The sequence below is a fragment of the Rhipicephalus microplus genome, unplaced genomic scaffold (assembly GCF_043290135.1).
Source record: "Rhipicephalus microplus isolate Deutch F79 unplaced genomic scaffold, USDA_Rmic scaffold_38, whole genome shotgun sequence".
Classification (NCBI taxonomy): domain Eukaryota; kingdom Metazoa; phylum Arthropoda; class Arachnida; order Ixodida; family Ixodidae; genus Rhipicephalus; species Rhipicephalus microplus.
In genome coordinates, this window is record NW_027464611.1 from 3,306,553 (window position 1) to 3,329,588 (window position 23,036).

Here is a 23,036-nt window from a genome sequence, read left to right on the forward strand (position 1 = left end):
TCTCCGTGGCGCAATTAGCTAGCGCGATCGGCTGTTAATCGAATGGTTTGAGTTTCGAGCCCACCAGGTGGTGGTGTGTGGCTTTTTTCTTTGCGCTGATAGCTTTGAAGATATGTTCTGATGGTGATGAGAGTGGAGCAGGACTGTCTCCATGGCGCAATTGGCTATCGCGATGGGCTAATAACCAAGAGGTTGGAGTTTCGAGCCCACCCGGTGGTGGTGTGGCGCTTTTTTTTCTTTGGGCTGATAGCTTTGAAGATATGTTCTGATGGTGGAGAGAGTGGAGCAGGACTGTCTCCGTGGCGCAATCGGCTTGCGCGATCGGCTGTTAACCAAAAGGTTGGAGTTTCGAGCCCACACGGTGGTGGTGCGGTGCTTTTTTTCCTTTCCGCTGATAGCTTTGAAGATATGTTCTGATGGTGGTGAGAGTAGAGCAGGACTGTCTCGATGGCGCAATTGGCTAGCGCGATCGGCTGTTAACCGAAAGGTTGGAGATTCGATCCCACCCAGTGGTGGTGCGGCGCCTTTTTTTCCATGGGCTGATAGCTTTGAAGACATGTTGTGATGGTGGAGAGAGTGGAGCAGGACTGTCTCCGTGGCGCAATCGGCTAGCACGATCGGCTGTTAACCGAAAGGTTGGAGTTTCGAGCCCACCCGGTGGTGGTGCGGTGCTTTTTTTCCTTTGCGCTGATAACTTTAAAGATATATTCTGATGGTGGTGAGAGTATAGCAGGACTGTCTCCGTGGCGCAATTGGCTATCGCGATGGGCTAATAACCAAAAGGTTGGAGTTTCGAGCCCACCCGGTGGTGGTGCGGCGCTTTTTTTTCTTTGGGCTGATAGCTTTGAAGATATGTTCTGATGGTGGTAAGAGTGGAGCAGGACTGTCTCCGTGGCGCAATCGGCTAGCGCGATCGGCTGTTAACCGAAAGGTTGGAGTTTCGAGCCCACCCGGTGGTGGTGCGGTGCTTTTTTTTCTTTGCGCTGATAGCTTTGAAGATATATTCTGATGGTGGTGAGAGTATAGCAGGATAGTCTCCGTGGCACAACTGGCTAGCACGGTCGGCTGTTAACCGAAAGGTTTGAGGTTCAAGCCCTCCCGGGAGTGGTGTGTTGCTTTTTTTTCTTTGGGCTGATACCTTTGAAGATACGTTCTGATGGTGGTGAGAGTGGAGCAGGACTGTCTCCATGGCGCAATTGGCTATCGCGATGGGCTAATAACCAAAAGGTTGGAGTTTCGAGCCCACCAGGTGGTGGTGTGTGGCTTTTTTCTTTGCGCTGATAGCTTTGAAGATATGTTCTGATGGTGATGAGAGTGGAGCAGGACTGTCTCCATGGCGCAATTGGCTATCGCGATGGGCTAATAACCAAAAGGTTGGAGTTTCGAGCCCACCCGGTGGTGGTGTGGCGCTTTTTTTTCTTTGGGCTGATAGCTTTGAAGACATGTTCTGATGGTGGAGAGAGTGGAACAGGACTGTCTCCGTGGCGCAATTGGCTAGCGCGTTCGGCCGTTAACCGAAAGGTTGGTGATTCGAGCCCACCCGGTGGTGGTGCGGCGCCTTTTTTTCTATGGGCTGATAGCTTTGAAGACATGTTCTGATGGTGGAGAGAGTGGAACAGGACTGTCTCCGTGGCGCAATTGGCTAGCGCCATCGGCTGTTAACCGAAAGGTTGGAGGTTCGAGCCCACCCGGTGGTGGTGCCCGCTTTTTTTTCTTTGGGCTGATAGCTTTGAAGATATGTTCTGATGGTGGTGAGAGTAGAGCAGGACTGTCTCGATGGCGCAATTGGCTAGCGCGATCGGCTGTTAACCGAAAGGTTGGAGATTCGAGCCCACCCAGTGGTGGTGCGGCGCCTTTTTTTCCATGGGCTGATAGCTTTGAAGACATGTTGTGATGGTGGAGAGAGTGGAGGAGGACTGTCTCCGTGGCGCAATTGGCTAGCGCGATCGGCTGTTAACCGAAGTGTTGGAGTTTCGAGCCCACCCCGTGGTGGTGCGGCGCTTTTTTTTCTTTGGGCTGATAGCTTTGGAGATATGTTTCGATGGTGGTAAGAGCGGAGCAGGACTGTCTCCGTGGCGCAATCGGCTAGCACGATCGGCTGTTAACCGAAAGGTTGGAGTTTCGAGCCCACCCGGTGGTGGTGCGGTGCTTTTTTTCCTTTGCGCTGATAGCTTTAAAGATGTATTCTGATGGTGGTGAGAGTATAGCAGGACTGTCTCCGTGGCGCAATTGGCTATCGCGATGGGCTAATAACCAAAAGGTTGGAGTTTCGAGCGCACCCGGTGGTGGTGCGGCGCTTTTTTTTCTTTGGGCTGATAGCTTTGAAGATATGTTCTGATGGTGGTAAGAGTGGAGCAGGACTGTCTCCGTGGCGCAATCGGCTAGCGCGATCGGCTGTTAACCGAAAGGTTGGAGATTCGAGCCCACCCGGTGGTGGTGCGGTGCTTTTTTTCCTTTGCGCTGATAGTTTTGAAAATATGTTCTGATGGTGGTGAGAGTATAGCAGGATTGTCTCCGTGGCACAACTGGCTAGCACGGTCGGCTGTTAACCGAAAGGTTTCAGGTTCAAGCCCTCCCGGGAGTGGTGTGTTGCTTTTTTTTCTTTGGGCTGATACCTTTGAAGATACGTTCTGATGGTGGTGAGAGTGGAGCAGGACTGTCTCAATGGCGCAATTGGCTATCGCGATGGGCTAATAACCAAAAGGTTGGAGTTTCGAGCCCACCCGGTGGTGGTGCGGCGCTTTTTTTTCTTTGGGCTGATAGCTTTGAAGAAATGTTCTGATGGTGGTGAGAGTATAGCAGGACTGTGTCCGTGGCACAATTGGCTAGCGCGGTCGGCTGTTAATCGAAAGGTTGGAGGTTCGAGCCCTCCCGGGAGTGGTGTGTTGCTTTTTTTTGGGCTGATACCTTTGAAGATACGTTCTGATGGTGGTGAGAGTGGAACAGGACTGTCTCCGTGGCGCAATTGGCTAGCGCGTTCGGCCATTAACCGAAAGGTTGGTGATTCGAGCCCACCCGGTGGTGGTGCGGCGCCTTTTTTTCTATGGGCTGATAGCTTCGAAGACATGTCCTGATGGGGGAGAGAGTGGAACAGGACTGTCTCCGTGGCGCAATTAGCTAGCGCGATCGGCTGTTAATCGAATGGTTGGAGTTTCGAGCCCACCAGGTGGTGGTGTGTTGCTTTTTTCTTTGCGCTGATAGCTTTGAAGATATGTTCTGATGGTGATGATTGTGGAGCAGGACTGTCTCCATGGCGCAATTGGCTATCGCGATGGGATAATAACCAAAAGGTTGGAGTTTCGAGCCCACCCGGTGGTGGTGTGGCGCTTTTTTTTCTTTGGGCTGATAGCTTTGAAGATATGTTCTGATGGTGGAGAGAGTGGAGCAGGACGGTCTCCGTGGCGCAATCGGCTTGCGCGATCGGCTGTTAACCAAAAGGTTGGAGTTTCGAGCCCACCCGGTGGTGGTGCGGTGCTTTTTTTCCTTTCCGCTGATAGCTTTGAACATATGTTCTGATGGTGGTGAGAGTATAGCAGGACTATCTCCGTGGCACAATTGGCTAGCGCGGTCGGCTGTTAACCGAAAGGTTGGAGGTTCGAGCCCTCCCGGGAGTGGTGTGTTGCTTTTTTTTCTTTGTGCTGATACCTTTGAAGATACGTTCTGATGATGGTGAGAGTGGAACAGGACTGTCTCCGTGGCGCAATTGGCTAGCGCGTTCGGCCCTTAATCGAAAGGTTGGAGATTCGAGCCCACCCGGTGGTGTTGCGGCGCCTTTTTTTCTATGGGCTGATAGCTTTGATGACATGTTCTGATGGTGGAGAGAGTGGAGGAGGACTGTCTCCGTGGCGCAATTGGCTAGCGCGATCGGCTGTTAACCAAAAGGTTGGAGTTTCGAGCCCACCCCGTGGTGTTGCGGCGCTTTTTTTTCGGGCTGATAGCTTTGGAGATATGTTCTGATGGTGGTGACAGTGGAGCAGGACTGTCTCCGTGGCGCAATCGGCTAGCACGATCGGCTGTTAACCGAAAGGTTGGAGTTTCGAGCCCACCCGGTGGTGGTGCGGTGCTTTTTTTCCTTTGCGCTGATAGCTTTAAAGATATATTCTGATGGTGGTGAGAGTATAGCAGGACTGTCTCCGTGGCGCAATTGGCTATCGCGATGGGCTAATAACCAAAAGGTTGGAGTTTCGAGCCCACCCGGTGGTGGTGTGGCGCTTTTTTTTTCTTTGGGCTGATAGCTTTGGAGATATGTTCTGATGGTGGAGAGAGTGGAGCAGGACTGTCTCCGTGGCGCAATCGGCTTGCGCGATCGGCTGTTAACCAAAAGGTTGGAGTTTCGAGCCCACCCGGTGGTGGTGCGGTGCTTTTTTTCCTTTCCGCTGATAGCTTTGAAGATATGTTCTGATGGTGGTGAGAGTATAGCAGGACTATCTCCGTGGCACAATTGGCTAGCGCGGTCGGCTGTTAACCGAAAGGTTGGAGGTTCGAGCCCTCCCGGGAGTGGTGTGTTGCTTTTTTTTCTTTGTGCTGATACCTTTGAAGATACGTTCTGATGATGGTGAGAGTGGAACAGGACTGTCTCCGTGGCGCAATTGGCTAGCGCGATCGGCTGTTAACCGAAAGGTTGGAGGTTCGAGCCCACCCGGTGGTGGTGCGCGCTTTTTTTTCTTTGGGCTGATAGCTTTGAAGATATGTTCTGATGGTGGTGAGAGTAGAGCAGGACTGTCTCGATGGCGCAATTGGCTAGCGCGATCGGCTGTTAACCGAAAGGTTGGAGATTCGAGCCCACCCAGTGGTGGTGCGGCGCCTTTTTTTCCATGGGCTGATAGCTTCGAAGACATGTCCTGATGGTGGAGAGAGTGGAACAGGACTGTCTCCGTGGCGCAATTAGCTAGCGCGATCGGCTGTTAATCGAATGGTTTGAGTTTCGAGCCCACCAGGTGGTGGTGTGTGGCTTTTTTCTTTGCGCTGATAGCTTTGAAGATATGTTCTGATGGTGATGAGAGTGGAGCAGGACTGTCTCCATGGCGCAATTGGCTATCGCGATGGGCTAATAACCAAAAGGTTGGAGTTTCGAGCCCACCCGGTGGTGGTGTGGCGCTTTTTTTTCTTTGGGCTGATAGCTTTGAAGATATGTTCTGATGGTGGAGAGAGTGGAGCAGGACTGTCTCCGTGGCGCAATCGGCTTGCGCGATCGGCTGTTAACCAAAAGGTTGGAGTTTCGAGCCCACTCGGTGGTGGTGCGGTGCTTTTTTTCCTTTCCGCTGATAGCTTTGAAGATATGTTCTGATGGTGGTGAGAGTAGAGCAGGACTGTCTCGATGGCGCAATTGGCTAGCGCGATCGGCTGTTAACCGAAAGGTTGGAGATTCGATCCCACCCAGTGGTGGTGCGGCGCCTTTTTTTCCATGGGCTGATAGCTTTGAAGACATGTTGTGATGGTGGAGAGAGTGGAGCAGGACTGTCTCCGTGGCGCAATCGGCTAGCACGATCGGCTGTTAACCGAAAGGTTGGAGTTTCGAGCCCACCCGGTGGTGGTGCGGTGCTTTTTTTCCTTTGCGCTGATAACTTTAAAGATATATTCTGATGGTGGTGAGAGTATAGCAGGACTGTCTCCGTGGCGCAATTGGCTATCGCGATGGGCTAATAACCAAAAGGTTGGAGTTTCGAGCCCACCCGGTGGTGGTGCGGCGCTTTTTTTTCTTTGGGCTGATAGCTTTGAAGATATGTTCTGATGGTGGTAAGAGTGGAGCAGGACTGTCTCCGTGGCGCAATCGGCTAGCGCGATCGGCTGTTAACCGAAAGGTTGGAGTTTCGAGCCCACCCGGTGGTGGTGCGGTGCTTTTTTTTCTTTGCGCTGATAGCTTTGAAGATATATTCTGATGGTGGTGAGAGTATAGCAGGATTGTCTCCGTGGCACAACTGGCTAGCACGGTCGGCTGTTAACCGAAAGGTTTGAGGTTCAAGCCCTCCCGGGAGTGGTGTGTTGCTTTTTTTTCTTTGGGCTGATACCTTTGAAGATACGTTCTGATGGTGGTGAGAGTGGAGCAGGACTGTCTCTATGGCGCAATTGGCTATCGCGATGGGCTAATAACCAAAAGGTTGGAGTTTCGAGCCCACCCGGTGGTGGTGCGGCGCTTTTTTTTCTTTGGGCTGATAGCTTTGAAGATATGTTCTGATGGTGGTGAGAGTATAGCAGGACTGTGTCCGTGGCACAATTGGCTAGCGCGGTCGGCTGTTAATCGAAAGGTTGGAGGTTCGAGCCCTCCCGGGAGTGGTGTGTTGCTTTTTTTTGGGCTGATACCTTTGAAGATACGTTCTGATGGTGGTGAGAGTGGAACAGGACTGTCTCCGTGGCGCAAACGGCTTGCGCGATCGGCTGTTAACCAAAAGGTTGGAGTTTCGAGCCCACCCGGTGGTGGTGCGGTGCTTTTTTTCCTTTCCGCTGATAGCTTTGAAGATATGTTCTGATGGTGGTGAGAGTAGAGCAGGACTGTCTCGATGGCGCAATTGGCTAGCGCGATCGGCTGTTAACCGAAAGGTTGGAGATTCGAGCCCACCCAGTGGTGGTGCGGCGCCTTTTTTTCCATGGGCTGATAGCTTTGAAGACATGTTGTGATGGTGGAGAGAGTGGAGGAGGACTGTCTCCGTGGCGCAATTGGCTAGCGCGATCGGCTGTTAACCGAAAGGTTGGAGTTTCGAGCCCACCCCGTGGTGGTGCGGCGCTTTTTTTTCTTTGGGCTGATAGCTTTGGAGATATGTTTAGATGGTGGTAAGAGTGGAGCAGGACTGTCTCCGTGGCGCAATCGGCTAGCACGATCGGCTGTTAACCGAAAGGTTGGAGTTTCGAGCCCACCCGGTGGTGGTGCGGTGCTTTTTTCCCTTTGCGCTGATAGCTTTAAAGATATATTCTGATGGTGGTGAGAGTATAGCAGGACTGTCTCCGTGGCGCAATTGGCTATCGCGATGGGCTAATAACCAAAAGGTTGGAGTTTCGAGCCCACCCGGTGGTGGTGCGGCGCTTTTTTTTCTTTGGGCTGATAGCTTTGAAGATATGTTCTGATGGTGGTAAGAGTGGAGCAGGACTGTCTCCGTGGCTCAATCGGCTAGCGCGATCGGCTGTTAACCGAAAGGTTGGAGTTTCGAGCCCACCCGGTGGTGGTGCGGCGCCTTTTTTTCTATGGGCTGATAGCTTTGAAGACATGTTCTGATGGTGGAGAGAGTGGAACAGGACTGTCTCCGTGGCGCAATTGGGTAGCGCCATCGGCTGTTAACCGAAAGGTTGGAGGTTCGAGCCCACCCGGTGGTGGTGCGCGCTTTTTTTTCTTTGGGCTGATAGCTTTGAAGATATGTTCTGATGGTGGTGAGAGTAGAGCAGGACTGTCTCGATGGCGCAATTGGCTAGCGCGATCGGCTGTTAACCGAAAGGTTGGAGATTCGAGCCCACCCAGTGGTGGTGCGGCGCCTTTTTTTCCATGGGCTGATAGCTTTGAAGACATGTTGTGATGGTGGAGAGAGTGGAGGAGGACTGTCTCCGTGGCGCAATTGGCTAGCGCGATCGGCTGTTAACCGAAAGGTTGGAGTGTCGAGCCCACCCCGTGGTGGTGCGGCGCTTTTTTTTCTTTGGGCTGATAGCTTTGGAGATATGTTTCGATGGTGGTAAGAGTGGAGCAGGAATGTCTCCGTGGCGCAATCGGCTAGCACGATCGGCTGTTAACCGAAAGGTTGGAGTTTCGAGCCCACCCGGTGGTGGTGCGGTGCTTTTTTCCCTTTGCGCTGATAGCTTTAAAGATATATTCTGATGGTGGTGAGAGTATAGCAGGACTGTCTCCGTGGCGCAATTGGCTATCGCGATGGGCTAATAACCAAAAGGTTGGAGTTTCGAGCCCACCCGGTGGTGGTGCGGCGCTTTTTTTTCTTTGGGCTGATAGCTTTGAAGATATGTTCTGATGGTGGTAAGAGTGGAGCAGGACTGTCTCCGTGGCTCAATCGGCTAGCGCGATCGGCTGTTAACCGAAAGGTTGGAGTTTCGAGCCCACCCGGTGGTGGTGCGGTGCTTTTTTTCCTTTGCGCTGATAGCTTTGAAGATATGTTCTGATGGTGGTGAGAGTATAGCAGGATTGTCTCCGTGGCACAACTGGCTAGCACGGTCGGCTGTTAACCGAAAGGTTTGAGGTTCAAGCCCTCCCGGGAGTGGTGTGTTGCTTTTTTTTCTTTGGGCTGATACCTTTGAAGATACGTTCTGATGGTGGTGAGAGTGGAGCAGGACTGTCTCCATGGCGCAATTGGCTATCGCGATGGGCTAATAACCAAAAGGTTGGAGTTTCGAGCCCACCCGGTGGTGGTGCGGCGCTTTTTTTTCTTTGGCTGATAGCTTTGAAGATATGTTCTGATGGTGGTGAGAGTATAGCAGGACTGTGTCCGTGGCACAATTGGCTAGCGCGGTCGGCTGTTAATCGAAAGGTTGGAGGTTCGAGCCCTCCCGGGAGTGGTGTGTGGCTTTTTTCTTTGCGCTGATAGCTTTGAAGATATGTTCTCATGGTGATGAGAGTGGAGCAGGACTGTCTCCATGGCGGAATTGGCTATCGCGATGGGCTAATAACCAAAAGGTTGGAGTTTCGAGCCCACCCGGTGGTGGTGCGGCGCTTTTTTTTCTTTGGGCTGATAGCTTTGAAGATATGTTCTGATGGTAGTGAGAGTGGAGCAGGACTTTCTCCGTGGCGCAATCGGCTAGCGCGTACGGATGTTAACCGAAAGGTTGGTGTTTCGAGCCCACCCGGTGGTGGTGCGGTGCTTTTTTTTCTTTGCGCTGATAGCTTTGAAGATATGTTCTGATGGTGGTGAGAGTATAGCAGGACTGTCTCCGTGGCACAATTGGCTAGCGCGGTCGGCTGTTAACCGAAAGGTTGGAGGTTTGAGCCCTCCCGGGAGTGGTGTGTTGCTTTTTTTTCTTTGGGCTGATACCTTTGAAGATACGTTCTGATGGTGGTGAGAGTGGAACAGGACTGTCTCCGTGGCGCAATTGGCTAGCGCGTTCGGCCGTTAACCGAAAGGTTGGTGATTCGAGCCCACCCGGTGGTGGTGCGTCGCCTTTTTTTCTATGGGCTGATAGCTTTGAAGACATGTTCTGATGGTGGAGAGAGTGGAACAGGACTGTCTTCGTGGCGCAATTGGCTAGCGCCATCGGCTGTTAACCGAAAGGTTGGAGGTTCGAGCCCACCCGGTGGTGGTGCGGCGCTTTTTTTTCTTTGGGCTGATAGCTTTGAAGATATGTTCTGATGGTGGTGAGAGTAGAGCAGGACTGTCTCGATGGCGCAATTGGCTAGCGCGATCGGCTGTTAACCGAAAGGTTGGAGATTAGAGCCCACCCGATGGTGTTGCGGCGCCTTTTTTTCTATGGGCTGATAGCTTTGAAGACATGTTCTGATGGTGGAGAGAGTGGAGGAGGACTGTCTCCGTGGCGCAATTGGCTAGCGCGATCGGCTGTTAACCAAAAGGTTGGAGTTTCGAGCCCACCCCGTGGTGTTGCGGCGCTTTTTTTTGGGCTGATAGCTTTGGAGATATGTTCTGATGGTGGTGACAGTGGAGCAGGACTGTCTCCGTGGCGCAATTGACTAGCGCGATCGGCTGTTAATCGAAAGGTTGGAGTTTCAAGCCCTCCCGGGAGTGGTGTGTGGATTTTTTTTTTGCGCTGATAGCTTTGAAGATATGTTCTGATGGTGATGAGAGTGGAGCAGGACTGTCTCCATGGCGCAATTGGCTATCGCGATGGGCTAATAACCAAAAGGTTGGAGTTTCGAGCCCACCCGGTGGTGGTTCGGTGCTTTTTTTTCGTTGGGCTGATAGCTTTGAAGATATGTTCTGATGGTAGTGAGAGTGGAGCAGGACTGTCTCCGTGGCGCAATCGGCTAGCGCGATCGGCTGTTAACCGAAAGCTTGGTGTTTCGAGCCCACCCGGTGGTGGTGCGGTGCTTTTTTTTCTTTGCGCTGATAGCTTTGAAGATATGTTCTGATGGTGGTGAGAGTATAGCAGGACTGTCTCCGTGGCACAATTGGCTAGCGCGGTCGGCTGTTAACCGAAAGGTTGGAGGTTCGAGCCCTCCCGGGAGTGGTGTGTTGCTTTCTTTCTTTGGGCTGATACCTTTGAAGATACGTTCTGATGGTGGTGAGAGTGGAACAGGACTGTCTCCGTGGCACAATTGGCTAGCGTGTTCGGCCGTTAACCGAAAGATTGGTGATTCGAGCCCACCCGGTGGTGGTGCGGCGCCTTTTTTTCTATGGGCTGATAGCTTTGAAGACATGTTCTGATGGTGGAGAGAGTGGAACAGGACTGTTTCCGTGGCGCAATTGGCTAGCGCCATCGGCTGTTAACCGAAAGGTTGGAGGTTCGAGCCCACCCGGTGGTGGTGCGCGCTTTTTTTTCTTTGGGCTGATAGCTTTGAAGATATGTTCTGATGGTGGTGAGAGTAGAGCAGGACTGTCTCGATGGCGCAATTGGCTAGCGCGATCGGCTGTTAACCGAAAGGTTGGAGATTCGAGCCCACCCAGTGGTGGTGCGGCGCCTTTTTTTCCATGGGCTGATAGCTTTGAAGACATGTTGTGATGGTGGAGAGAGTGGAGGAGGACTGTCTCCGTGGCGCAATTGGCTAGCGCGATCGGCTGTTAACCGAAAGGTTGGAGTTTCGAGCCCACCCCGTGGTGGTGCGGCGCTTTTTTTTCTTTGGGCTGATAGCTTTGGAGATATGTTTCGATGGTGGTAAGAGTGGAGCAGGACTGTCTCCGTGGCGCAATCGGCTAGCACGATCGGCTGTTAACCGAAAGGTTGGAGTTTCGAGCCCACCCGGTGGTGGTGCGGTGCTTTTTTTCCTTTGCGCTGATAGCTTTAAAGATATATTCTGATGGTGGTGAGAGTATAGCAGGACTGTCTCCGTGGCGCAATTGGCTATCGCGATGGGCTAATAACCAAAAGGTTGGAGTTTCCAGCCCACCCGGTGGTGGTGCGGCGCTTTTTTTTCTTTGGGCTGATAGCTTTGAAGATATGTTCTGATGGTGGTAAGAGTGGAGCAGGACTGTCTCCGTGGCGCAATCGGCTAGCGCGATCGGCTGTTAACCGAAAGGTTGGAGTTTCGAGCCCACCCGGTGGTGGTGCGGTGCTTTTTTTCCTTTGCGCTGATAGCTTTGAAGATATGTTCTGATGGTGGTGAGAGTATAGCAGGATTGTCTCCGTGGCACAACAAGGCTAGCACGGTCGGCTGTTAACCGAAAGGTTTGAGGTTCAAGCCCTCCCGGGAGTGGTGTGTTGCTTTTTTTTCTTTGGGCTGATACCTTTGAAGATACGTTCTGATGGTGGTGAGAGTGGAGCAGGACTGTCTCCATGGCGCAATTGGCTATCGCGATGGGCTAATAACCAAAAGGTTGGAGTTTCGAGCCCACCCGGTGGTGGTGCGGCGCTTTTTTTTCTTTGGGCTGATAGCTTTGAAGATATGTTCTGATGGTGGTGAGAGTATAGCAGGACTGTGTCCGTGGCACAATTGGCTAGCGCGGTCGGCTGTTAATCGAAAGGTTGGAGGTTCGAGCCCTCCCGGGAGTGGTGTGTTGCTTTTTTTTGGGCTGATACCTTTGAAGATACGTTCTGATGGTGGTGAGAGTGGAACAGGACTGTCTCCGTGGCGCAATTGGCTAGCGCGTTCGGCCATTAACCGAAAGGTTGGTGATTCGAGCCCACCCGGTGGTGGTGCGGCGCCTTTTTTTCTATGGGCTGATAGCTTCGAAGACATGTCCTGATGGTGGAGAGAGTGGAACAGGACTGTCTACGTGGCGCAATTAGCTAGCGCGATCGGCTGTTAATCGAATGGTTGGAGTTTCGAGCCCACCAGGTGGTGGTGTGTTGCTTTTTTTTTGCGCTGATAGCTTTGAAGATATGTTCTGATGGTGATGATTGTGGAGCAGGACTGTCTCCATGGCGCAATTGGCTATCGCGATGGGCTAATAACCAAAAGGTTGGAGTTTCGAGCCCACCCGGTGGTGGTGTGGCGCTTTTTTTTCTTTGGGCTGATAGCTTTGAAGATATGTTCTGATGGTGGAGAGAGTGGAGCAGGGCTGTCTCCAGGGCGCAATCGGCTTGCGCGATCGGCTGTTAACCAAAAGGTTGGAGTTTCGAGCCCACCCGGTGGTGGTGCGGTGCTTTTTTTCCTTTTTGCTGATAGCTTTGAACATATGTTCTGATGGTGGTGAGAGTATAGCAGGACTGTCTCCGTGGCACAATTGGCTAGCGCGGTCGGCTGTTAACCGAAAGGTTGGAGGTTCGTGCCCTCCCGGGAGTGGTGTGTTGCTTTTTTTTCTTTGGGCTGATACCTTTGAAGATACGTTCTGATGGTGGTGAGAGTGGAACAGGACTGTCTCCATGGCGCAATTGGCTAGCGCGTTCGGCCGTTAACCGAAAGGTTGGAGATTCGAGCCCACCCGGTGGTGGTGAGGCGCCTTTTTTCATATGGGCTGATAGCTTTGAAGACATGTTCTGATGGTGGAGAGAGCGGAACAGGACTGTCTCCGTGGCGCAATTAGCTAGCGCGATCGGCTTTTAATCGAAAGGTTGGAGTTTCGAGCCCACCCGGTGGTAGTGTGTTGCTTTTTTCTTTGCGCTGATAGGTTTGAAGATATGTTCTGATGGTGGTGAGTGTGGAGCAGGACTGTCTCCGGGGCGCAATTGGCTAGTGCGATCGGCTGTTAACCGAAATGTTGGAGGTTCGAGCCCACCCGGTGGTGGTTCGGCGCTTTTTTTTTCTTTGGGCTGATAGCTTTGAAGACATGTTCTGATGGTGGAGAGAGTGGAGGAGGACTGTCTTCGTGGCGCAATTGGCTAGCGCCATCGGCTGTTAACCGAAAGGTTGGAGGTTCAAGCCCACTCGGTGGTGGAGCGGCGCTTTTTTTCCTTTGGGCGGATAGCTCTGAAGAAATGTTCTGATGGTGGTGAGAGTGGAACAAGACTGTCTCCGTGGCGCAATTGGCTAGCGCGTTCGGCCGTTAACCGAAAGGTTGGAGATTAGAGCCCACCCGGTGGTGGTGCGGCGCCTTTTTTTCTATGGGCTCATAGCTTTGAAGACATGTTCTGATGGTGGAGAGAGTGGAACAGGACTGTCTCCGTGGCGCAACTAGCTAGCGCGATCGGCTTTAATCGAAAGGTTGGAGTTTCGAGCCCACCCGGTGGTGGTGTGTTGCTTCTTTCTTTGCGCTGATAGCTTTGAAGATATGTTCTGATGGTGATGAGAGTAGAGCAGGACTGTCTCCATGGCGCAATTTGCTATCGCGATGGGCTAATAGCCAAAAGGTTGGAGTTTCGAGCCCACCCGGTGGTGGTGCGGCGCTTTTTTTTCTTTGGGCTGATAGCTTTGAAGATATGTTCTGATGGTGGTGAGAGTGGAGCAGGACTGTATCCGTGACGCAATCGGCTAGCGCGATCGGCTGTTAACCGAAAGGTTGGAGTTTCGAGCGCACCCAGTGGTGGTGCGGTGCTTTTTTTCCTTTGCGCTGATAGCGTTGAAGATATGTTCTGATGGTGGTGAGAGTATAGCAGGACTATCTCCGTGGCACAATTGGCTAGCGCGGTCGGCTGTTAACCGAAAGGTTGGAGGTTCGAGCCCTCCCGGGAGTGGTGTGTTGCTTTTTTTTCTTTGTGCTGATACCTTTGAAGATACGTTCTGATGGTGGTGAGAGTGGAACAGGACTGTCTCCGTGGCGCAATTGGCTAGCGCGTTCGGCCCTTAATCGAAAGGTTGCAGATTCGAGCCCACCCGGTGGTGTTGCGGCGCCTTTTTTTCTATGGGCTGATAGCTTTGAAGACATGTTCTGATGGTGGAGAGAGTGGAGGAGGACTGTCTCCGTGGCGCAATTGGCTAGCGCGATCGGCTGTTAATTGAAAGGTTGGAGTTTCAAGCCCTCCCGGGAGTGGTGTGTGGCTTTTTTCTTTGCGCTGATAGCTTTGAAGATATGTTCTGATGGTGATGAGAGTGGAGCAGGACTGTCTCCATGGCGCAATTGGCTATCGCGATGGGCTAATAACCAAAAGGTTGGAGTTTCGAGCCCACCCGGTGGTGGTGCGGCGCTTTTTTTTCTTTGGGCTGATAGCTTTGAAGATATGTTCTGATGGTAGTGAGAGTGGAGCAGGACTGTCTTCGTGGCGCAATCGGCTAGCGCGATCGGCTGTTAACCGTAGGTTGGTGTTTCGAGCCCACCCGGTGGTGGTGCGGTGCTTTTTTTTCTTTGCGCTGATAGCTTTGAAGATATGTTCTGATGGTGGTGAGAGTATAGCAGGACTGTCTCCGTGGCACAATTGGCTAGCGCGGTCGGCTGTTAACCGAAAGGTTGGAGGTTCGAACCCTCCCGGGAGTGGTGTGTTGCTTTTTTTTCTTTGGGCTGATACCTTTGAAGATACGTTCTGATGGTGGTGAGAGTGGAACAGGACTGTCTCCGTGGCGCAATTGGCTAGCGCGTTCGGCCGTTAACCGAAAGGTTGGTGATTCGAGCCCACCCGGTGGTGGTGCGGCGCCTTTTTTTCTATGGGCTGATAGCTTTGAAGACATGTTCTGATGGTGGAGAGAGTGGAACAGGACTGTCTCCGTGGCGCAATCGGCTAGCGCCATCGGCTGTTAACCGAAAGGTTGGAGGTTCGAGCCCACCCGGTGGTGGTGCGGCGCTTTTTTTTCTTTGGGCTGATAGCTTTGAAGATATGTTCTGATGGTGGTGAGAGTAGAGCAGGACTGTCTCGATGGCGCAATTGGCTAGCGCGATCTGCTGTTAACCGAAAGGTTGGAGATTCGAGCCCACCCGGTGGTGGTGCGGCGCCTTTTTTTCCATGGGCTGATAGCTTTGAAGACATGTTGTGATGGTGGAGAGAGTGGAGGAGGACTGTCTCCGTGGCGCAATTGGCTAGCGCGATCGGCTGTTAACCGAAAGGTTGGAGTTTCGAGCCCACCCCGTGGTGGTGCGGCGCTTTTTTTTCTTTGGGCTGATAGCTTTGGAGATATGTTCTGATGGTGGTAAGAGTGGAGCAGGACTGTCTCCGTGGCGCAATCGGCTAGCACGATCGGCTGTTAACCGAAAGGTTGGAGTTTCGAGCCCATCCGGTGGTGGTGCGGCGCTTTTTTTTCTTTGGGCTGATAGCTTTAAAGATATATTCTGATGGTGGTGAGAGTATAGCAGGACTGTCTCCGTGGCGCAATTGGCTAGCGCGATGGGCTAATAACCAAAAGGTTGGAGTTTCGAGCCCACCCGGTGGTGGTGCGGCGCTTTTTTTTCTTTGGGCTGATAGCTTTGAAGATATGTTCTGATGGTGGTAAGAGTGGAGCAGGACTGTCTCCGTGGCGCAATCGGCTAGCGCGATCGGCTGTTAACCGAAATGTTGGAGGTTCGAGCCCACCCGGTGGTGGTTCGGCGCTTTTTTTTCTTTGGGCTGATAGCTTTGAAGACATGTTCTGATGGTGGAGAGAGTGGAGGAGGACTGCCTCCGTGGCGCAATTGGCTAGCGCGATCAGCTGTTAACCGAAAGGTTGGAGGTTCAAGCCCACTCGGTGGTGGTGCGGCGCTTTTTTTCCTTTGGGCGGATAGCTCTGAAGAAATGTTCTGATGGTGGTGAGAGTGGAACAAGACTGTCTCCGTGGCGCAATTGCCTAGCGCGTTCGGCCGTTAACCGAAACGTGGGAGATTCAAGCCCACCCGGTGGTGGTGCGGCGCCTTTTTTTCTATGGGCTGATAGCTTTGAAGACATGTTCTGATGGTGGAGAGAGTGGAACAGGACTGTCTCCGTGGCGCAACTAGCTAGCGCGATCGGCTTTAATCGAAAGGTTGGAGTTTCGAGCCCACCCGGTGGTGGTGTGTTGCTTCTTTCTTTGCGCTGATAGCTTTGAAGATATGTTCTGATGGTGATGAGAGTAGAGCAGGACTGTCTCCATGGCGCAATTGGCTATCGCGATGGGCTAATAGCCAAAAGGTTGGAGTTTCGAGCCCACCCGGTGGTGGTGCGGCGCTTTTTTTTTCTTTGGGCTGATAGCTTTGAAGATATGTTCTGATGGTGGTGAGAGTGGAGCAGGACTGTATCCGTGACGCAATCGGCTAGCGCGATCGGCTGTTAACCGAAAGGTTGGAGTTTCGAGCGCACCCAGTGGTGGTGCGGTGCTTTTTTTCCTTTGCGCTGATAGCGTTGAAGATATGTTCTGATGGTGGTGAGAGTATAGCAGGACTATCTCCGTGGCACAATTGGCTAGCGCGGTCGGCTGTTAACCGGAAGGTTGGAGGTTCGAGCCCTCCCGGGAGTGGTGTGTTGCTTTTTTTCTTTGTGCTGATACCTTTGAAGATACGTTCTGATGGTGGTGAGAGTGGAACAGGACTGTCTCCGTGGCGCAATTGGCTAGCGCGTTCGGCCCTTAATCGAAAGGTTGCAGATTCGAGCCCACCCGGTGGTGTTGCGGCGCCTTTTTTTCAATGGGCTGATAGCTTTGAAGACATGTTCTGATGGTGGAGAGAGTGGAGGAGGACTGTCTCCGTGGCGCAATTGGCTAGCGCGATCGGCTGTTAACCAAAAGGTTGGAGTTTCGAGCCCACCCCGTGGTGTTGCAGCGCTTTTTTTTTTGGGCTGATAGCTTTGGAGATATGTTCTGATGGTGGTGACAGTGGAGCAGGACTGTCTCCGTGGCGCAATTGACTAGCGCGATCGGCTGTTAATTGAAAGGTTGGAGTTTCAAGCCCTCCCGGGAGTGGTGTGTGGCTTTTTTCTTTGCGCTGATAGCTTTGAAGATATGTTCTGATGGTAATGAGAGTGGAGCAGGACTGTCTCCATGGCGCAATTGGCTATCGCGATGGGCTAATAACCAAAAGGTTGGAGTTTCGAGCCCACCCGGTGGTGGTGCGGCGCTTTTTTTTCTTTGGGCTGATAGCTTTGAAGATATGTTCTGATGGTAGTGAGAGTGGAGCAGGACTGTCTCCGTGGCGCAATCGGCTAGCGCGATCGGCTGTTAACCGTAGGTTGCTGTTTCGAGCCCACCCGGTGGTGGTGCGGTGCTTTTTTTTCTTTGCGCTGATAGCTTTGAAGATATGTTCTGATGGTGGTGAGAGTATAGCAGGACTGTCTCCGTGGCACAATTGGCTAGCGCGGTCGGCTGTTAACCGAAAGGTTGGAGGTTCGAACCCTCCCGGGAGTGGTGTGTTGCTTTTTTTTCTTTGGGTTGATACCTTTGAAGATACGTTCTGATGGTGGTGAGAGTTGAACAGGACTGTCTCCGTGGCGCAATTGGCTAGCGCGTTCGGCCGTTAACCGAAAGGTTGGTGATTCGAGCCCACCCGGTGGTGGTGCGGCGCCTTTTTTTCTTTGGGCTGATAGCTTTGAAGATATGTTCTGATGGTGGTGAGAGTAGAGCACGACTGTCTCGATGGCGCAATTGGCTAGCGCGATCGGCTGTTAACCGAAAGGTTGGAGATTCGAGCCCACCCGGTGGTGGTGCGGCGCCTTTTTTTCCATGGGCTGATAGCTTTGAAGACATGTTGTGATGGTGGAGAGAGTGGAGGAGGACTGTCTCCGTGGCGCAATTGGCTAGCGCGATCGGCTGTTAACCGAAAGGTTGGAGTTTCGAGCCCACCCCGTGGTGGTGCGGCACTTTTTTTCTTTGGGCTGATAGCTTTGGAGATATGTTCTGATGGTGGTAAGAGTGGAGCAGGACTGTCTCCGTGGCGCAATCGGCTAGCACGATCGGCTGTTAACCGAAAGGTTGGAGTTTCGAGCCCACCCGGTGGTGGTACGGTGCTTTTTTTCCTTTGCGCTGATAGCTTTAAAGATATATTCTGATGGTGGTGAGAGTATAGCAGGACTGTCTCCGTGGCGCAATTGGCTATCGCGATGGGCTAATAACCAAAAGGTTGGAGTTTCGAGCCCACCCGGTGGTGGTGCGGCGCTTTTTTTTCTTTGGGCTGATAGCTTTGAAGATATGTTCTGATGGTGGTAAGAGTGGAGCAGGACTGTCTCCGTGGCGCAATCGGCTAGCGCGATCGGCTGTTAACCGAAAGGTTGGAGTTTCGAGCCCATCCGGTGGTGGTGCGGCGCTTTTTTTTCTTTGGGCTGATAGCTTTAAAGATATATTCTGATGGTGGTGAGAGTATAGCAGGACTGTCTCCGTGGCGCAATTGGCTATCGCGATGGGCTAATATACAAAAGGTTGGAGTTTCGAGCCCACCCGGTGGTGGTGCGGTGCTTTTTTTTCTTTGGGCTGATAGCTTTGAAGATATGTTCTGATGGTGGTAAGAGTGGAGCAGGACTGTCTCCGTGGCGCAATCGGCTAGCGCGATTGGCTGTTAACCGAAATGTTGGAGGTTCGAGCCCACCCGGTGGTGGTTCGGCGCTTTTTTTTCTTTGGGCTGATAGCTTTGAAGACATGTTCTGATGGTGGAGAGAGTGGAGGAGGACTGCCTCCGTGGCGCAATTGGCTAGCGCGATCAGCTGTTAACCGAAAGGTTGGAGGTTCAAGCCCACTCGGTGGTGGTGCGGCGCTTTTTTTCCTTTGGGCGGATAGCTCTGAAGAAATGTTCTGATGGTGGTGAGAGTGGAACAAGACTGTCTCCGTGGCGCAATTGCCTAGCGCGTTCGGCCGTTAACCGAAACGTGGGAGATTCAAGCCCACCCGGTGGTGGTGCGGCGCCTTTTTTTCTATGGGCTGATAGCTTTGAAGACATGTTATGATGGTGGAGAGAGTGAAACAGGACTGTCTCCGTGGCGCAATTAGCTAGCGCGATCGGCTTTAATCGAAAGGTTGGAGTTTCGAGCCCACCCGGTGGTGGTGTGTTGCTTCTTTCTTGCGCTGATAGCTTTGAAGATATGTTCTGATGGTGATGAGAGTAGAGCAGGATTGTTTCCATGGCGCAATTGGCTATCGCGATGGGCTAATAAGCAAAAGGTTGGAGTTTCGAGCCCACCCGGTGGTGGTGCGGCGCTTTTTTTTCTTTGGGCTGATAGCTTTGAAGATATGTTCTGATGGTGGTGAGAGTGGAGCAGGACTGTATCTGTGACGCAATCGGCTAGCGCGATCGGCTGTTAACCGAAAGGTTGGAGTTTCGAGCGCACCCAGTGGTGGTGCGGTGCTTTTTTTCCTTTGCGCTGATAGCGTTGAAGATATGTTCTGATGGTGGTGAGAGTATAGCAGGACTGTCTCCGTGGCACAATTGGCCAGCGCGGTCGGCTGTTAACCGAAAGGTTGGAGGTTAGAGCCCTTCCGGGAGTGGTGTGTTGCTTTTTTTTCTTTGTGCTGATAGCTTTGAAGATATGTTCTGATGGTGATGAGAGTGGAGCAGGACTGTCTCCATGGCGCAATTGGCTATCGCGATGGGCTAATAACCAAAAGGTTGGAGTTTCGAGCCCACCCGGTGGTGGTGCGGCGCTTTTTTTTCTTTGGGCTGATAGCTTTGAAGATATGTTCTGATGGTGGTAAGAGTGGAGCAGGACTGTCTCCGTGGCGCAATCGGCTAGCGCGATCGGCTGTTAACCGAAAGGTTGGAGTTTCGAGCCCATCCGGTGGTGGTGCGGCGCTTTTTTTCTTTGGGCTGATAGCTTTAAAGATATATTCTGATGGTGGTGAGAGTATAGCAGGACTGTCTCCGTGGCGTAATTGGCTATCGCGATGGGCTAATAACCAAAAGGTTGGAGTTTCGAGCCCACCCGGTGGTGGTGCGGCGCTTTTTTTTCTTTGGGCTGATAGCTTTGAAGATATGTTCTGATGGTGGTAAGAGTGGAGCAGGACTGTCTCCGTGGCGCAATCGGCTAGCGCGATCGGCTGTTAACCGAAATGTTGGAGGTTCGAGCCCACCCGGTGGTGGTTCGGCGCTTTTTTTTCTTTGGGCTGATAGCTTTGAAGACATGTTCTGATGGTGGAGAGAGTGGAGCAGGACTGTCTCCGTGGCGCAATTGACTAGCGCGATCGGCTGTTAATTGAAAGGTTGGAGTTTCAAGCCCTCCCGGGAGTGGTGTGTGGCTTTTTTCTTTGCGCTGATAGCTTTGAAGATATGTTCTGATGGTAGTGAGAGTGGAGCAGGACTGTCTCCGTGGCGCAATCGGCTAGCGCGATCGGCTGTTAACCGTAGGTTGGTGTTTCGAGCCCACCCGGTGGTGGTGCGGTGCTTTTTTTTCTTTGCGCTGATAGCTTTGAAGATATGTTCTGATGGTGGTGAGAGTATAGCAGGACTGCCTCCGTGGCACAATTGGCTAGCGCGGTCGGCTGTTAACCGAAAGGTTGGAGGTTCGAACCCTCCCGGGAGTGGTGTGTTGCTTTTTTTTCTTTGGGTTGATACCTTTGAAGATACGTTCTGATGGTGGTGAGAGTGGAACAGGACTGTCTCCGTGGCGCAATTGGCTAGCGCGTTCGGCCGTTAACCGAAAGGTTGGTGATTCGAGCCCACCCGGTGGTGGTGCGGCGCCTTTTTTTCTATGGGCTGATAGCTTTGAAGACATGTTCTGATTGTGGAGAGAGTGGAACAGGACTGTCTCCGTGGCGCAATTGGCTAGCGCCATCGGCTGTTAACCGAAAGGTTGGAGGTTCGAGCCCACCCGGTGGTGGTGCGGCGCTTTTTTTTCTTTGGGCTGATAGCTATGAAGATATGTTCTGATGGTGGTGAGAGTAGAGCACGACTGTCTCGATGGCGCAATTGGCTAGCGCGATCGGCTGTTAACCGAAAGGTTGGAGATTCGAGCCCACCCGGTGGTGGTGCGGCGCCTTTTTTTCCATAGGCTGATAGCTTTGAAGACATGTTGTGATGGTGGAGAGAGTGGAGGAGGACTGTCTCCGTGGCGCAATTGGCTAGCGCGATCGGCTGTTAACCGAAAGGTTGGAGTTTCGAGCCCACCCCGTGGTGGTGCGGCGCTTTTTTTCTTTGGGCTGATAGCTTTGGAGATATGTTCTGATGGTGGTAAGAGTGGAGCAGGACTGTCTCCGTGGCGCAATCGGCTTGCACGATCGGCTGTTAACCGAAAGGTTGGAGTTTCGAGCCCACCCGGTGGTGGTGCGGTGCTTTTTTTCCTTTGCGCTGATAGCTTTAAAGATATATTCTGATGGTGGTGAGAGTATAGCAGGACTGTCTCCGTGGCGCAATTGGCTATCGCGATGGGCTAATAACCAAAAGGTTGGAGTTTCGAGCCCATCCGGTGGTGGTGCGGCGCTTTTTTTTCTTTGGGCTGATAGCTTTAAAGATATATTCTGATGGTGGTGAGAGTATCGCAGGACTGTCTCCGTGGCGCAATTGGCTATCGCGATGGGCTAATATACAAAAGGTTGGAGTTTCGAGCCCACCCGGTGGTGGTGCGGTGCTTTTTTTTCTTTGGGCTGATAGCTTTGAAGATATGTTCTGATGGTGGTAAGAGTGGAGCAGGACTGTCTCCGTGGCGCAATCGGCTAGCGCGATCGGCTGTTAACCGAAATGTTGGAGGTTCGAGCCCACCCGGTGGTGGTTCGGCGCTTTTTTTTCTTTGGGCTGATAGCTTTGAAGACATGTTCTGATGGTGGAGAGAGTGGAGGAGGACTGCCTCCGTGGCGCAATTGGCTAGCGCGATCAGCTGTTAACCGAAAGGTTGGAGGTTCAAGCCCACTCGGTGGTGGTGCGGCGCTTTTTTTCCTTTGGGCGGATAGCTCTGAAGAAATGTTCTGATGGTGGTGAGAGTGGAACAAGACTGTCTCCGTGGCGCAATTGCCTAGCGCGTTCGGCCGTTAACCGAAACGTGGGAGATTCAAGCCCACCCGGTGGTGGTGCGGCGCCTTTTTTTCTATGGGCTGATAGCTTTGAAGACATGTTATGATGGTGGAGAGAGTGGAACAGGACTGTCTCCGTGGCGCAATTAGCTAGCGCGATCGGCTTTAATCGAAAGGTTGGAGTTTCGAGCCCACCCGGTGGTGGTGTGTTGCTTCTTTCTTGCGCTGATAGCTTTGAAGATATGTTCTGATGGTGATGACAGTAGAGCAGGACTGTCTCCATGGCGCAATTGGCTATCGCGATGGGCTAATAACCAAAAGGTTGGAGTTTCGAGCCCACCCGGTGGTGGTGCGGCGCTTTTTTTTCTTTGGGCTGATAGCTTTGAAGATATGTTCTGATGGTGGTGAGAGTGGAGCAGGACTGTATTTGTGACGCAATCGGCTAGCGCGATCGGCTGTTAACCGAAAGGTTGGAGTTTCGAGCGCACCCAGTGGTGGTGCGGTGCTTTTTTTCCTTTGCGCTGATAGAGTTGAAGATATGTTCTGATGGTGGTGAGAGTATAGCAGGACTGTCTCCGTGGCACAATTGGCCAGCGCGGTCGGCTGTTAACCGAAAGGTTGGAGGTTAGAGCCCTTCCGGGAGTGGTGTGTTGCTTTTTTTTCTTTGTGCTGATAGCTTTGAAGATATGTTCTGATGGTGATGAGAGTGGAGCAGGACTGTCTCCATGGCGCAATTGGCTATCGCGATGGGCTAATAACCAAAAGGTTGGAGTTTCGAGCCCACCCGGTGGTGGTGCGGCGCTTTTTTTTCTTTGGGCTGATAGCTTTGAAGATATGTTCTGATGGTGGTAAGAGTGGAGCAGGACTGTCTCCGTGGCGCAATCGGCTAGCGCGATCGGCTGTTAACCGAAAGGTTGGAGTTTCGAGCCCATCCGGTGGTGGTGCGGCGCTTTTTTTTCTTTGGGCTGATAGCTTTAAAGATATATTCTGATGGTGGTGAGAGTATAGCAGGACTGTCTCCGTGGCGTAATTGGCTATCGCGATGGGCTAATAACCAAAAGGTTGGAGTTTCGAGCCCACCCGGTGGTGGTGCGGCGCTTTTTTTTCTTTGGGCTGATAGCTTTGAAGATATGTTCTGATGGTGGTAAGAGTGGAGCAGGACTGTCTCCGTAGCGCAATCGGCTAGCGCGATCGGCTGTTAACCGAAATGTTGGAGGTTCGAGCCCACCCGGTGGTGGTTCGGCGCTTTTTTTTCTTTGGGCTGATAGCTTTGAAGACATGTTCTGATGGTGGAGAGAGTGGAGGAGGCCTGCCTCCGTGGCGCAAT